The sequence below is a fragment of the Nerophis ophidion genome, linkage group LG05, assembly GCF_033978795.1.
Source record: "Nerophis ophidion isolate RoL-2023_Sa linkage group LG05, RoL_Noph_v1.0, whole genome shotgun sequence".
NCBI lineage: Eukaryota > Metazoa > Chordata > Actinopteri > Syngnathiformes > Syngnathidae > Nerophis > Nerophis ophidion.
The window spans coordinates 73640170-73656648 of record NC_084615.1 but is presented as its reverse complement, the minus strand read 5'-3'; positions in this window follow the sequence as shown (position 1 = coordinate 73656648).

Here is a 16479-nt window from a genome sequence, read left to right as displayed (position 1 = left end):
CAATATTGGGGGCGTGTCTTAAAGGCACTGCCCTTAGCGTCCTCTACAACCTGTCGTCAAATTCACTTTTCCTCCATACAGACATCGTGCCGGCCCAGTCACATAATATATGCAGCTTTTACAGACACACACAAGTGAATGCAAGGCAAAATTGATCAACAGCCATACAGGTCACCTGCGACGAGGTAGAGACTTGTCCAGGGTGTAGCCCGCCTTCCGCCCGATTGTAACAGAGATTGGCACCTGCACCCCCCGCGACCTCAAAGGGAATAAGCAGTAGAAAATGGATGGATGGATGGCATACAGGTCCCACTGAGGGTGGCCGTATAAACAACTTTAACACTGTTATAAATATACGCCAGACTGCGATGAGATGGCGACTTGTCCAGGGTGTACCCCGCCTTCCGCCCGATTGTAGCTGAGATAGGCGCCACCACCCCCCGTGACCCCAAAGGGGAATAAGCGGTAGATAATGGATGGATGGACTGTGAACCCACACCAAATAAGAATGGCAAACACATTTCGGGAGAACATCTGCACTGTAACACAACAGAACAAATACCCAGAACCCCTTGCAGCACTAACTCTTCCGGGACGCTACAATGTACACACTCCACCGCTACCACCAAACCCCGCCACCCCATCCCTGCCCCCATCTCCCGAATTCGGAGGTCTCAAGGTTGGCAAGTATGATCAAAGAGTACAAAGGACATAAAATACACTAAAAAGCAGCACCCAAACAAAAACATCATTTCAACACCCATATACACTGTGGTGGCCTCTGCAGTATTCCACGCCATCGTCTGCTGGGGAGGGAGGAACATGGCCAGAGACAGGAGCAGACCCAAGAAAGCGACTCCAGAGCTCCTGCCACCAGCAGCCACAACAGTGGTGCCACCTCGAGGGAAAAAAAAGACTGAAGTTACAAAAGTCTGTTGTACTTACTGGCATGATTATTTTGTCGCATTTGCTCGGATGGTAAAAAGATAACGAGGAGGTGTTTGAACAACGATCACGTCATCAAAAACAAGCCCAAACAACATCCACAGGAGCTGTCTGCCATGTTATCTCCTCCTCTCTTTGCACTCACCAGTCACGATGCATTTAGGGACTCTCGTACTGCAGGAGCGAACAAAAATCTAGTTTTCAAAAATACAGATTTTTTTTAAATGGCATTTTTTTCAAATTGCCCGAGTGTGTTATACAATGCAGGAATGTGCACTGCAAAAATTGAAATTTAAGTAAGATTACATACGTCAAATAAGGGTGATTTTTGCTTATATTCTGTCTGATAAGATCATACTTGCCAACCTTGAGACCTCCGATTTCGGGAGGTGGGGGATGGGGGGCGTGGTCTGGGGTGGGGAGGAGACATGGTTGGGGGCGTGGTTTGGGCGGAGGGTGTGGTTAGGAGGGGACGAGTATAATTCACCAACTCGAGTATTTCATATATATTTCATATATACATATATATATATACATATATATATATATATATATATATATATATATATATATATATACATATATATATATATATACATATATATATATATATATATATATATATATATATATATATATACATATATATATATATATATATATATATATATATATATATATATATATATATATATATATATACATATATATATATATATACATATATATATATCCATCCATCCATCCATCATCTTCCGCTTATCCGAGGTCGGGTCGCGGGGGCAACAGCCTAAGCAGGGAAACCCAGACTTCCTTCTCCCCAGCCACTTCGTCTAGCTCTTCCCGGGGGATCCCGAGGCGTTCCCAGGCCAGCCGGGAGACATAGTCTTCCCAACGTGTCCTGGGTCTTCCCCGTGGCCTCCTACCGGTTGGACGTGCCCTAAACACCTCCCTAGGGAGGCGTTCGGGTGGCATCCTGACCAGATGCCCGAACCACCTCATCTGGCTCCTCTCGATGTGAAGGAGCAGCGGCTTTACTTTGAGTTCCTCCCTAGCTATTTATATTTATTTTATTATATATATAAATAAAATAAATAGTTGAATTTCAAACAGCACCTATCAAATACACAGTGATAAAAACACAGTTTTTCTATTAACTGTACTGTGCTTGCTGGTTATTAAGAAAACAAAACACCAACACTTACCTTTCACTATTTGAGTACCCTTTGTTCTGCCATTTGCGTACTGGCGAGAGTCACTTGCCGTCAGGTGCACAACACCACGTAAATCGTTGGCCAATCAAAAAGCAACCCCATAACGCTATAGCCAACATTCACCAGGAGATGGCAACAGACAACATCGAATCACTCTATTACAGACGGCGTCGCCATGGTTGTAACTTCCTCGTTCTTCTGCTTCGTCTTCTTGTGTGTGCAGTTTTTTATAAAAAATCCGTAGATGTTGTAACATGATTGGGCAGGCAAGCTGTTTATATAACAGGAAAGCGGAAGTGAAAACAGGCTGTCCCCACTCATGTCCCCATGGAGCTGGAGGGGGCGTGAATTTCGGGAGATTTCCGGGATAACATTTCTTCCGGGAAGTTTTCGGGAGAGGCGCTGAATTTCGGGAGTCTCCCGGAAAATCCGGGAGTGTTGGCAAGTATGTATAAGATAATTCTTCTCACTAAGCAGATTTTATGTTAAAGTGTTTTACTTGTTTTCAGGGTTTTGGTCCTAAATGATCTCAGTAAGATATTACAGCTTGTTGCTGAGATTTGATGACCTATATCAAGTAAGACATGCTTGAAATTAGAATATCAACTGTTGCAAAGTTGTGTGATTAACACTCACAAGTATGAATCTACTTTTTGAAAGTGATAATTTATTACTTCAAGCATGAAAAAAAAATCATGATGCCGGGCGTATATCATTATGTCAAGATAATGGCACTAGCATTTACTTAATTTAAGAATATTTTTCAACGTATATAGCAAAAATGTCAATTTTTTTCTACCAAGAAAAGTTCACTTGTTATTGGTGAGAATATACTTATTTTAAGGTAATTTTGGGTTCATTGAGGTTGGCTAATTTCACTTGTTTTGGAAAGTCTTGACAAGCCGAATTTTCTTGTTCTATTGGCAGATAATTTTGCTTAGTTTAAATAAAATACCCCTCATTTTTGCATATTTTTTTTCTCGTTTTTAAACACTGACTTTTTTCAGTGTGTGCACTGCAAAAACTGAAATCTAAGTAAGATTAAATATCTCAAATAAGGGTTATATTTGCTTATTTTCTGTCTGATAAGATAATTCTTCCCACTAAGCAGATTTTAACTCAGAGTGTTTTACTTGTTTTAAGGGTTTTGGTCCGAAATTATTTCAGTAAGATATTAAAGCTTGTTGCTGAGATTTTATGACCTATATTGAGTAAAACATACTTGAAACTAGAATATAAACTGTTGCAAAGCTGTGTCATTAACACTCACAAGCATAAAACTAATTTTTGAAAGTAATAATTTCCTACTTCAAGCATGAAAAAAAAAAAATCATGATGCCGGGCGTATATCATTATGTCAAGATAATGGCACTAGCATTTACTTAATTTAAGAATATTTTTCAACATATTGAGCAAAAATGTCAATTTTTTTTTCTACCAAGAAAAGTGCACTTGTTATTAGTGAGAATATACTTATTTTAAGGTATTTTTGGGTCCATTGAGGTTAGCTAATTTTACTTGACAAGCCGAATTTTCTTGTTGGTATAGCTCAGTTGGTAGAGCGGCCGTGCCAGCAACTTTAGGGTTGCAGGTTCGATTCCCGCTTCCGTCATCCTAGTCACTGCCGTTGTGTCCTTGGGCAAGACACTTTACCCACCTGCTCCCAGTGCCAACCACACTGGTTTAAATGTAACTTAGATATTGGGTTTCACTATGTAAAAGTGCTTTGAGTCACTAGAGAAAAGCGCTATATAAAAATAAAAAATAAAAATCACTTGTTCTATTGGCTGATAATTTCGCTTATTTCAAGTAAAATACCCCTTATTTTTGAATTTTTTTTTCTTGTTTTTGAACACTGACTTTTTGCAGTGTGGATAAACTCGGAGTGGTGGTGGGTGGATGGTTTGTGCTTTGAATCTTGGGCCCCCTGAGGGATTGAAATTGACACCCTTGGTGTACAAACCACAGTCAGATGCAATATTCAACAATCTTCTTACAAATACATTGCAATATACTGAGGAAGGATCACTTTATTACATCTCCCAAGCATAAGACAGGTCTTCTGGTGGCAGCACCATAAATGCAATTGAAGTGTTTATGGCCAGTAAAGGGTGTTTTTTACGGTTTAAGGCTTATGCTAATTTGCATAACTTTAAAATGAGGGCAGGGATGATAAAGCAGTAAGTTTGATTCATCGTCTCGGCTCAGGATATAAAAAGGAGGAATGTATATGAATTATTCCATGTCACAAACACGCATCACGGCAGTAATTGTGACCTCAGGATGCAGGAGACAGGTGGTGATATGCAGGTAGGAGTCTTTTAATACTCCCAACTAGCACAATGAAGTGCAGCAGGGAGGTGCAATTACGCGCACAAGCAAAGGCAACCATTAACTGAGCAGTTTACATGCAACACAAACAGTAGCAATTGTCAGTTCACAACATTTGACAATCCTCCAGGCAGGCTGGCGCGTAAAGAAGCCTGATCGGCAACCACGAACGGCTGTGCTCAGGTTGCCAATTAGGGACAGTTGAGGGAAACACCTCGAGGACATTTTATATATGTCTCCAAACCATCCGGAAAAGTCGATAAATTTATCCCCAGTCCCTTTTAAGGACAAAAAAATAAAACACTAAGAGGAGTTGGGAAGCAATTTGCGAAAAATTCGCCAAGTTGGCAACATGCTAGTATAGATGCAACCTTAAATGGGAACCGCAACTTGTCTGGGAAATTTTCCATAATGTACACAAGCATTCTAACTCGTATATAATAGTCCGCTAATAATGGAGCGAATGGGAGGTCCTCTATTCCCCACATAAAACCCAAAATGGATACATGGATGATACAGCAGAGGATTGGGAGAATGTCATGTGGTCAGATGAAACCAAAATAGAACTTTTTGGTATAAACTCAACTCGTCGTGTTTGGAGGAAGAAGAATACTGAGTTGCATCCCAAGAACACCATACCTACTGTGAAGCATGGGGGTGGAAACATCATGCTTTGGGGCTGTTTTTGTTGCGATCTGCTGCTCAGATCTACACTATTTATTTTTCTATTTTGTATATTTCTCCGACTCCTTATTTCCTGTTTGCTTTGTCACCATGGTCACTCATCAGTCCACCTGCTAGTCTCGCCCCGCACACCTGCTAATAATTATCACCCTCCTATTTAAGCTCACCTTTTCTGTTCACTCACTCTCGGATCCTAATTTGCCCACGCGCAACAGTGACGACTCTCATCATTCTATGTATGTATTTTCTCGCTAGCTCTCAAGCTAAGCCACTTTATTTTCCAGCTTTCATGCCGAATGTTTTTGTTTACTCTTTTGTGTCCTCGTACCAAGTTTTAGTTTTCCTTGTGTTTTATCCTAGCTTTCACGCTAGCGTCTTTTGTTTACCTTATCCCTTTACATCAGTGTTTTGTTCATAGCCTTTTCTTATTAAATAAATACCCTTTATCTTACCTATGCTGTGTTCTGCTTCGACGCATCCACGGGAAAACCACACCGGCATTACCATGCCGAAGAAGAGTCCTAACAGTTTTTCTGCTAAAGGGACAGGTCGATTGATCCGTGTTAAGGAAAGAATGAATGGGGCCATGTATCGTGAGATTTTGAGCCAAAACCTCCTTCCATCAGTGAGAGCTTTGAATGGTTGACCAAATACTTATTTTCCACCATAATTTACGAATAAATTCTTTAAAATTCCTACAATGTGAATTCCTAAAAATTTTTTTCACATTCTGTCTCTCACAGTTGAAGTGTACCTATGATGAAAATTACAGACCTCTGTCATCATTTTAAGTGGGAGAACTTGCACAATCGGTGGCTGACTAAATATTATTTCGCCCCACTGTATCTCTTATGTTTGACCGCCATCTACTGGTCACACTTATCATTACACCGTGTACCATATAAAATATCTTCGAACTGGGTAAGCTTGACCAAACTTATTCCTTACATTAGGCGCACCAGGTTTTAAGGCGCACTGTTGAGTTTTGAGGGGGAAAAAATGATTTTAAGTGCACCTTATAGTGCGAAATATACGGTAAGAGTCATTTGGACAATAGGGGAACATATTGTAAGAAAAAATACTTAATTTAGAGTTATTTGGTTGGGGTTATGGTTAGGGTTAGGCCTAGAGTTAGGGTTAGAGGGCCATGCAGACTAAGGCATTTATAAGTACTTAATAATGATTAATTAAGAGCCAATATGTTACTAATTTGCTTGTTAATAAGCTTCTAATTAATGGGAAATATGTGTTCCCCATATCAAAGTGTTACCAAAAAGAACATCCGTCCTCATGCGTCATAGTAATTGGGAATAATGGGCAAAATACCAAACAAGTGCAGTTCCCCTATAAAAATGTTCTTTGTTTTCACAAAAAAACTTTTGTCAGACAAAGAGGATGACATTCAGAGTTATTTGGACATAAGGGGAACATATTGTGAGTAACAAAGACTTAATTCTAGGGATGCACCGAAATGAAAATTTGTGGCCGAAGCCGAAGCCGAATAAAATTTAAAAGCTTGGCCGAAGGCCGAATACCGAATAATGAATGCAGTTTTTCACAATTTTTTTTATATTGCATAAACAGCCTACAATACATTTTTGGACATGTTTTTTTAAATAGAGTACATTTTTATTGAATATTGACATTTTTTTTAATATTCCAGTAGCCTTTGCTTTTCAAAAAAAAGCACAAAGTTTTTCATTTATATTAGGCCTTCAAACAAAACATGCATTCCAAAAAAAAAAATAAAGTGCATTAAAGTGGATAAACCCACAACAAATGAATTATTGTCCTTTTGGCAAAAGTCTACTTAGCCATAGTAGATATGCTAATAATGTAAACAGAAGGCTCACGTAAATCTCAATTAAGTGTGTGCTTGTAACCTCATACACTTATACAGGTAGCCTACACAAAGGCTAATAATGTAAACAGCACACACACATTGTAAAGAGCACACATCAGAGAAATATTTGCACCTGGCTCGCTGACAACAAGCTATCCATTCACTTAGGTAAAACGGAATCCATCCTATTTGGGTCCCATATATAACTTCTTAGTCAGTGACTTCACTATAAAAGTGGGTGACATTGTTATCACCAGGAAAGATGAGATCACCTACCTAGGTTCCATTCTAGAGGCTAATCTTTCCTGTGATAAAATGGCAACCAAGGTGATCAAAAAGGTCAACCAAAGAACAAGATTCCTCTACAGAATCTCTCTCTGGTCAACAAAAGCACCTTGAGGATTCTAGCGGGAACTCTCATTCAACCCTTCTTCGATTACGCTTGCACCTCCTGGTACCCCAGCACCTCCAAAACCCTCAAATCTAGACTCCAAACATCCCAGAACAAGCTAGTCCGGTTACTTTTAGACCTCCACCCCAGATCACACCTCAATCCAACCCACTTCTCCAAAGTGGGCTGGCTCAGGGTGGAGGACAGAGTAAAACAACTTGCACTGAGCCTAGTCTATAAAATCGCTACACCGCCTTGATACCGAAGTACATGTCAAACTACTTCCTTAACGTAAATGACCGCCATAACCACAACACCAGGGGGAGCTCCACAAACCACGTTAAACCCAGATTTCGATCTAACAAAGGTCTTAACTCATTCTCTTTCTATGCCACATCAATGTGGAATGCACTCCCAACAGGTGTAAAAGTAAGTGCATCTCTATATTCCTTCAAAACCGCTCTAAAACAACACCTCCAGGCAACTTCAACACTTTACTAATACCCTCCTCCATTCACATCCCATCTCCCGGATTATAAACAACTCAAATGTACTTCTAATGTATATACTTGTTCTTATGCTATCTGAACTCACTATGTTCTCTGCTGGCTGTACATATCCTACTAAATAAGACCTTCACTGTTTCAATGTCCACATTTCTCTGTTGATGCAATTGTTGATGACTGAAGTTCTGATATCAACCAAAGCTCCTCATCCCACCCCCCGGATTGTAAATAATGTAAATAATTCAATGTACATACTATGATGATTAACTTGTGTGATGACTGTATTATGTTGATAGTATATATTTGTACCATGAATTGATTAACGTGGACCCCGACTTAAACAAGTTGAAAAACTTATTCGGGTGTTACCATTTAGTGGTCAATTGTACGGAATATGTACTGTACTGTGCAATCTACTAATAAAAGTATCAATCAATCAATCAATCACTTATACAGGTAGCCTACACAACAGGCTAATAATGTAAACAGCACACACACAATGTAAAGAGCACACATCAGAGAAATACCGTCTGCTCGTATCGTGTAACGGGGCTCAATGTGCTCCATGAGTCTCCGAAAGCCAATGTCCTCCACAACACTAAACGGTTGATCATCCAAAGCCATAAACTCCATTACCTTCTTTGTAATTCCGTTTGCTTTGGCGCTGTCAGTCGCAAACTTTTTCGTCCTCTCAAAGACGTCGGCCACGGGGCACCTCCTCGAGACAGTTTGGCTGAACGTTCGTTGCAAACTGCAATACTTTGTCAGTTTCCGACACTTTAAAATATCTCCGCACTGCTGACATTTTTCCGAAGGCGCCTGGTTACAACGTCACCGCGTCACTGCACGTTGGTTGATTTGCGTCACCGCGTCAAAAAATTGCGTCACACGCCACTATTCGGCCTTGCATTTAACTCATTCCCCCGAAGGCCGAATGTGGCTTTTCTTGCCATATTCGGCCGAATATATTCGGTTACCGATTAATCGGTGCATCCCTACTTAATTCAGAGTTATTTAGTTAGGGTTGGGGCTAGGGTTAGGGTTAGAGCAGTGGTTCCCAAAGGGGGCAGTGGAAAGATCTGGGGGGGCGGTGAGGAAGAAGGGGGCGGTAGGGGGGCGGAAGTCCGAAGTCGAAGTCAGAAGTTCGAACGTTGTTTGACGATTTGTACACAACACGTGCAGCAGGACGAGTCAGTGGACGACGCATCAGGGTCCGGTTACCACACGCCGCTCTGGCCCAGTCAGATCCGACAGCATTGACTACAAAAGCAAAAGCTCAGGTTTGTAATTTCAAGCTTGTAATGTTCAGAATTTTATCTTATAATAAAAACCGCATTCTGGCGGTCAACATCATCTTGAGTTCAAGTCAACATGAAATTGGGGACTCGCCAGAACGCGCCGTGCTGTGTTGCGTTGTGTTGTGTTGAGCTGGATAGGGTGGTGCATTCACTGATATATATTGTTACAAATGTATATGACTTTGTACCTGTGTGTGCATGTGTGTGTCTGTGTGTGTGTGTATGTGTGTGCATATATGCGTGTTCGCGCGTGTGTCATTGTGTGGGTGGCGAGGGTTGCTGAAACAGTTAAAACTGCAAAAAAATAAATTGGTTTACTAAATTGGGTTTTATTTGTGAAATACACATTTGTGTTTAACCTTTCTCTTTTCAAATTGCAGCATACCAAATATCAAGAAAGAGGTGTTTGTTTCCATATGTGTCTGTGGGGGGGGGGGGGGGGGGGGGGGGGGGGGGGCGCTAGGAATTCACTGGGGAGCCAAGGGGGCGCCAGCCTGCAAAAGTTTGGGAACCATTGGGTTAGAGGGTTAGAGTTAGAGGGTTAGTGTTAGAGGGTTAGGGTTAGAGCCATGCACAATAAGGCATTATTTCAAAAATCCTCGAAAAAATTGTTGCGGAGCAGTTAAATGAACACTTAGCGTCTAACAATCTATGTGAAACCTTTCAATCCGGTTTCAGGGCAAATCACTCGACGGAGACAGCCCTCGCAAATATGACTAATGATCTATTGCTAACGATGGATTCTGATGCGTCATCTATGTTGCTGCTCCTCGATCTTAGCGCTGCTTTCGATACTGTCGATCATAATATTTTATTAGAACGTATCAAAACACGAATTGGTATGTCAGACTTAGCCCTGTCTTGGTTTAACTCTTATCTTACTGATAGGATGCAGTGTGTCTCCCATAACAATGTGACCTCGGACTACGTTAAGGTAACGTGTGGAGTTCCCCAGGGTTCGGTCCTTGGCCCTGCACTCTTCAGCATCTACATGCTGCCGCTAGGTGACATCATACGCAAATACGGTGTTAGCTTTCACTGTTATGCTGATGACACCCAACTCTACATGCCCCTAAAGCTGACCAACACGCCGGATTGTAGTCAGCTGGAGGCGTGTCTTAATGAAATTAAACAATGGATGTCCGCTAACTTTTTGCAACTCAACGCCAAAAAAAACGAAATGCTGATTATCGGTCCTGCTAGACACCGAACTCTATTTAATAATACAACTCTAACATTTGACAACCAAACAATTAAACAAGGCGACACGGTAAAGAATCTGGGTATTATCTTCGACCCAACTCTCTCCTTTGAGACACACATTAAAAGCGTTACTAAAACGGCCTTCTTTCATCTCCGCAATATCGCTAAAATTTGCTCCATTCTGTCCACTAAAGACGCTGAGATCATTATCCATGCGTTTGTTACGTCTCGCCTCGATTACTGTAACGTATTATTTTCGGGTCTCCCCATGTCTAGCATTAAAAGATTACAGTTGGTACAAAATGCGGCTGCTAGACTTTTGACAAGAACAAGAAAGTTTGATCACATTACGCCTGTACTGGCTCACCTGCACTGGCTTCCTGTGCACTAAGATGTGACTTAAGGTTTTACTACTTACGTATAAAATACTACACGGTCTAGCTCCATCCTATCTTGCCATTGTATTGTACCATATGTCCCGGCAAGAAATCTGCGTTCAAAAGGACTCCGGCTTATTAGTGATCCCCAAAGCCCAAAAAAAGTCTGCGGGATGTAGAGCTTTTTCATTTCGGGCTCCAGTACTCTGGAATGCCCTCCCGGTAACAGTTCGAGATGCTACCTCAGTAGAAGCATTTAAGTCTCACCTTAAAATTCATTTGTATGCTCTAGCCTTTAAATAGACTCCCTTTTCAGACCAGTTGATCTGCCGTTTCTTTTCTTTTTCTTCTATGTCCCACTCTCCTTTGTGGAGGGAGTCCGGTCCGATCCGGTGGCCATGTACTGCTCGCCTGTGTATCGGCTGGGGACATCTCTGCGCTGCTGATCAGCCTCCTCTTGGGATGGTTTCCTGCTGGCTCCGCTGTGAACGGGACTCTCGCTGCTGTGTTGGATCCGCTTTGGACTGGACTCTCGCGACTGTGTTGGATCCATTATGGATTGATCTTTCACATTATCATGTTCTCATAGTCATCATTGTCACCGACGTCCCACGGGTGTGAGTTTTCCTTGCCCTTATGTGGGCCTACCGAGGATGTCGTAGTGGTTTGTGCAGCCCTTTGAGACACTAGTGATTTAGGGCTATATAAGTAAACATTGATTGATTGATTGATTGAATAATGATTAATTAAGAGCCAATATGTTACTAATTTGCAGGTTAATAAGCTTCTAATTAATGGGAAATATGTGTGCCCCATATTAAAGTGTCATAGTAATTGGGAATAATGGCCAAAATACCAAACAAGTGCAGTTCCCCTATAAAAATGTCCTTTGTTTTCACGAACAAGTATTGTCAGACAAAGAGGATGACATTCAGACCTGTCATTCTTCTATAAAAAAAAAGGTTTAAAGTACCTTGCAGTTGAAAAAAACGACAAGTTTCCACTGCAAAGCATCTTTGAGCGTGTCGTGTTATCCATAATTAAACAACAAATTGATGACAACGGATCTTCGAACCTGCCAGCATCAGTCTCCTCAGAGACTTGTGTTTTGACGTCTTTCTCGGCTTCCCTCGTGGTTGCTCGTCCACGGGGGATCTCTTAAAGGCCTACTGAAACCCACTACTACCCACCACGCAGTCTGATAGTTTATATTAGATTAGATTAGAGATTAGATGATTAGATAGTACTTTATTTATTCCGTCAGGAGACTTCCTTCAGGAAAATTACAATTTTCAGCTTTTATATATCAATGATGAAATATTAACATTGCAACACATGCCAATACGGCCTTTTTAGTTTACTAAATTGCAATTTTAAATTTCCTGCGGAGTTTCTTGGTGAAAACGTTGCGGAATGACGCGTGCGCGTGACGTCATGGACTGTCAGGAAATATTAGCGCAACACTATTTGCGGCTAAAAGTCGTCTCTTTTCATCGCGCAATTAAACAGTATTCTGGACATCTGTGTTGCTGTATCTTTTGCAATTTGTTCAATTAATAATGGAGGAGTCAAAGTAGAAAGATGGAGTTGGGAAGCTTTAGCCTTTAGCCCAGGGTTAGGGAACCTTTGGCTCTCGAGCCAGATGTGGCTCTTTTGATGACTGCATCTGGCTCTCAGATAAATCCTAGCTGACGTTACTTAACACGATAAGTAATTAATAATTCCGCTGGTAATCGCAGTGTTAAAAATAATGTTCAAAATATAAAACATTCTCATGCATTTTAATCCATCCATCCGTTTCAATCGCACCTGTTCAAGAAGTCGCATTAATGGTCAAAAGTATTTTATTTATTATTTGCTACCTTCAGAATAAACATGTTATTAAAAAGAATAAGAGATGCACGCATTTAGTTGTTGTAATTAGGGAAAGTCCAAATAAAAGAGGAGGCGTAGAAATCTCTTGTCAGTGTGGGACGACACTGTACAAGGATACAGGTCTACGCGTTTCTCCTCATTGAGCTAAATTGAATCCAGTCTCTGTTTAATTCCTTGCTTCTTGTCTGTTTAATAGATGTCATCAGTGTTTGAACCTGGACAGTTGTATTCAGTGTCAAAAATACTATACGGCTCTCACAGAAATACATTTCAAAATATTTGGCTTTCATGACTCTCTCAGCCAAAAAGGTTCCCGGCCCCTGCTTTAGCCACACAAACACACGGTGATTCCTTGTTTAAAATTCCGGAGGTGAATCTTTACTTTGGATCAGAGCGGTTAAGCGAACATGGTTCCTGACCACTTGTCAACCGGCAGGTTTTGGTGAGAAAATTGTGTTAAAAAATCGCCTCTTTCCGGAGATCTGTGGAGTTTGGGCCGTCCTTGTATCTGCCGTCGACTTCCCTCAGACACTGGCTTCAAGACACCCGTGAACACACCCCTCCGACTATCAGGTACTATTTAATCTCACTAAAATACTAGCAGCACAATAGAAAGATAAGGGATTTCCCAGAATTATCCTAGTAAATGGGTCTAAAAACATCGGAATCCGTCCCAATGCAATCATCTTTTTTTTTGTAACTTTATTTTTTTTTCTAGTCCTTCGCTATCAATATTACCATTCACAAATCTTTCATCCTCGCTCAAATAATGGGGAAATTGTCGTTTTTTCGGTCCGAATAGCTCTTGCTGCTGGAGGCTCCCATTATAAACAATATGAGGATGTGAGGAGCCCTCACCCTTGTGACGTCATCGTCTGCGACTTCCGGTAAAGACAAGGCTTTTTTATCATCACCAAAAGTTGCAAACTTTGTCGTCGATGTTCTCTACTAAATCCTTTCAGCAAAAATATGGCAATATCACGAAATGATCAAGTATGACACATAGAATGGACCTGCTATCCCCGTTTGAATAAGAAAATCTCATTTCAGTAGGCCTTTAAAGGGGAACATCATCACCAAACCTATGCAAGCGTCAATATATACCTTGATGTTGCAGAAAAAAGACCATGTACTTTTTTAACTGATTTCCGAACTCTAAATGGGTGAATTTTGGCAAATTAAAAACCTTTCTGTTTATCCGTCTTTTAGCGATGACGTCAGAACGTGACGTCACCGAGGTAACACACCCGCCATTTTCATTTTCACATTACAAACACCGGGTCTCAGCTCTGTTATTTTCCGTTTTTTCGACTATTTTTTGGAACCTTGGAGACATCATGCCTCGTCGGTGTGTTGTCGGAGGGGTGTAACAACATTAACAGGGAGGGATTCAAGTTGCACTACTGGCAAGAAATCTGCCGCCAGACCCCCATTGAATGTACCAAAGTGTCTCCACATTTGACCGGCGATGCTAAGACAGACATGGCACAGAGATGTATGGATAACCTGCAGATGCATTTGCAACGATTTAGTCAACGAAATCACAAAGGTGAGTTTTGTTGATGTTGTTGACTTATGTGCTAATCAGACATATTTGGTCACGGCATGACTGCCAGCTAATCGATGCTAACATGCTATGGTAATCGATGCTAACATGCTATTTACGCTAGCTGTATGTACATTTGAAACTAGATACCCACATTTAATGCAAAACAAACACTTACCAATCGAAGGATTTAAGTTGCTCCAGTGTCACAAGATGCGAAAGTCCTGATCGTTTGGTCCGCACATTTTACCGGCGATGCTAATAAGGCAGCCATGCTATGGGCCACTTCATTAGGTACACCCATGCTATGGCCGAATAGCGTCAATAGCTATTCGCTCAACAGCTTCAATTTCTTCTTCAATTTCGTTTTCGCTATCTGCCCTCATACTCCGACCATCTGTTTCAATACTTGCGTAATCTGTTGAATCGCTTTAGCCGCTGAAATCCGAGTCTGAATCCGAGCTAATGTCGCTATATCTTGCTGCGGTAACCGCCATGTTGTTTGTATTGGCAGCCCTGTATGACGTCACAGGGAAATGGATAGTGGTTTCGAAGATAGCGAAAATAAAGCACTGTGAAGCTTTATTTAGGGATATTCCGGAACCGGTAAAATTTTGAAAAAAACTTCCAAAAATACAACAAGCCACTGGGAACTGATTTTTATTGTTTTTAACTGTTACGCCGGTTCGGCATTGTGATGCCGGGTTCGATTCCCTCGAAGATGCGTCAAGTGAACACAGCAAAGGTAAGATATACACAATTTATTTAAATAACAAAAAGAGCTATATAACAAAAATGCTGGAGCTAGTAGAATAAAACAAACAAAGGACGCTAGCATAAAAGCTAGGATATACAAAAATGAGAACTAAACTGGCACATAGACACATTAAAGAGTAAAACAAAACATACAGCATGAGAGCTGGAATAAACAAATGGCTGAGCGTGAAAAGCTAGCGAGAATATACATACGATGACAGAGTGCAGGCGTAACTCGTTGCGTGAAAGCAAATCATGAACCCAGGCTGAGTAAACAAAAGAGGACGGCTTATAAAGTGACGGTGATTATCTGTAGCAGGTGTGCGGGCGTGAGCAGGCAGGTGAACTGATGAGTAACCATGGTGACCGACTTAAACAGGAAATAAACGGGTCAGACTGAGAATGAAAAAACAAACATGTGAAGATCTGAGCAGCAGATCGCAACATTAACCCTTTTGAAATTGTGATAATGTTCCCCTTTAATGGGCTTTCTCAAATCCAAACACGGGGAGATAAACAACAAAACATGTCTTTTTCCAAGACATGTTCGAGACGAGTCAATCTCACGGCCGACACCCTCAGATAACACAGACATACGCACACCCGGCTGTAAATCTTGGCAGCGGTTAAACCCATGCCAGGCTAAATCATTCAGGCGTGTGCAAAAAATAAAAAGTTTGTCCTCCTATTTTCGGTGGCCTCCTAACAAGCCGACATGTGGGAGGGAGCAGAGTGCCATCGAAAAAGGCTGGCGCTACGCAAAGATGGCAGACAGACACGCCAATGGGGCTAATAACCATCCGCGGTCCACACGTCTTCAGCGTAGTGGCCTGCTGTCGACACCGACACACGAGGGAGGACGAGGGAAGCGATCGATAAAACCCTCAGCCCCAGAAGGTATGTGGGAAGAAATGTGTTGAGGCAAAAAAAGGGCTCATTGCGAGCTAAACTGTCTTATCGGTGGGGTTGGAGCCGCATGCCGAATATCTCTCCAGAGAGCACGGGGAAGGAAAGGAGGATGCTGGATTCACTGTATTCACTTCAAGAGGCTTTTAGACAGGCCGTGCAATTTGAAACGTCGGAATAATTGGCCAAATGAAGGTTGAGCCTGCACACAAAGAGTTGTAAACATGTGTTTGTGTGCACATGTCAATTTGAATGCACTGTACTTTATTATCTGCTGACAACTTGATAACTGCTCCTGACTGCGCTTGTTTCACTAATCTATTTTAGCTGCATCTATTTTTAACCTAATGCTACATTTTCAGAGGGCAGTCAAAGATGAAAGCAACATTGTTTGGAAATAGCGGAATGAAAGAAATCATATTTGTACAGTTCTGCATGAAAGACTATCGTGATCTGGCATGACTGTTATACTTAGTTTTCTATATTTTGTCGTTTCTGTCCGGCGCTCTTTTTTTCCCTTCCACTTCCTGTTTGCTTCCATTTACCACCACTCCTGTGGTCTGGGCACTGGCTCCCTCAACTGTACCTGGTCGCCAATCAATTT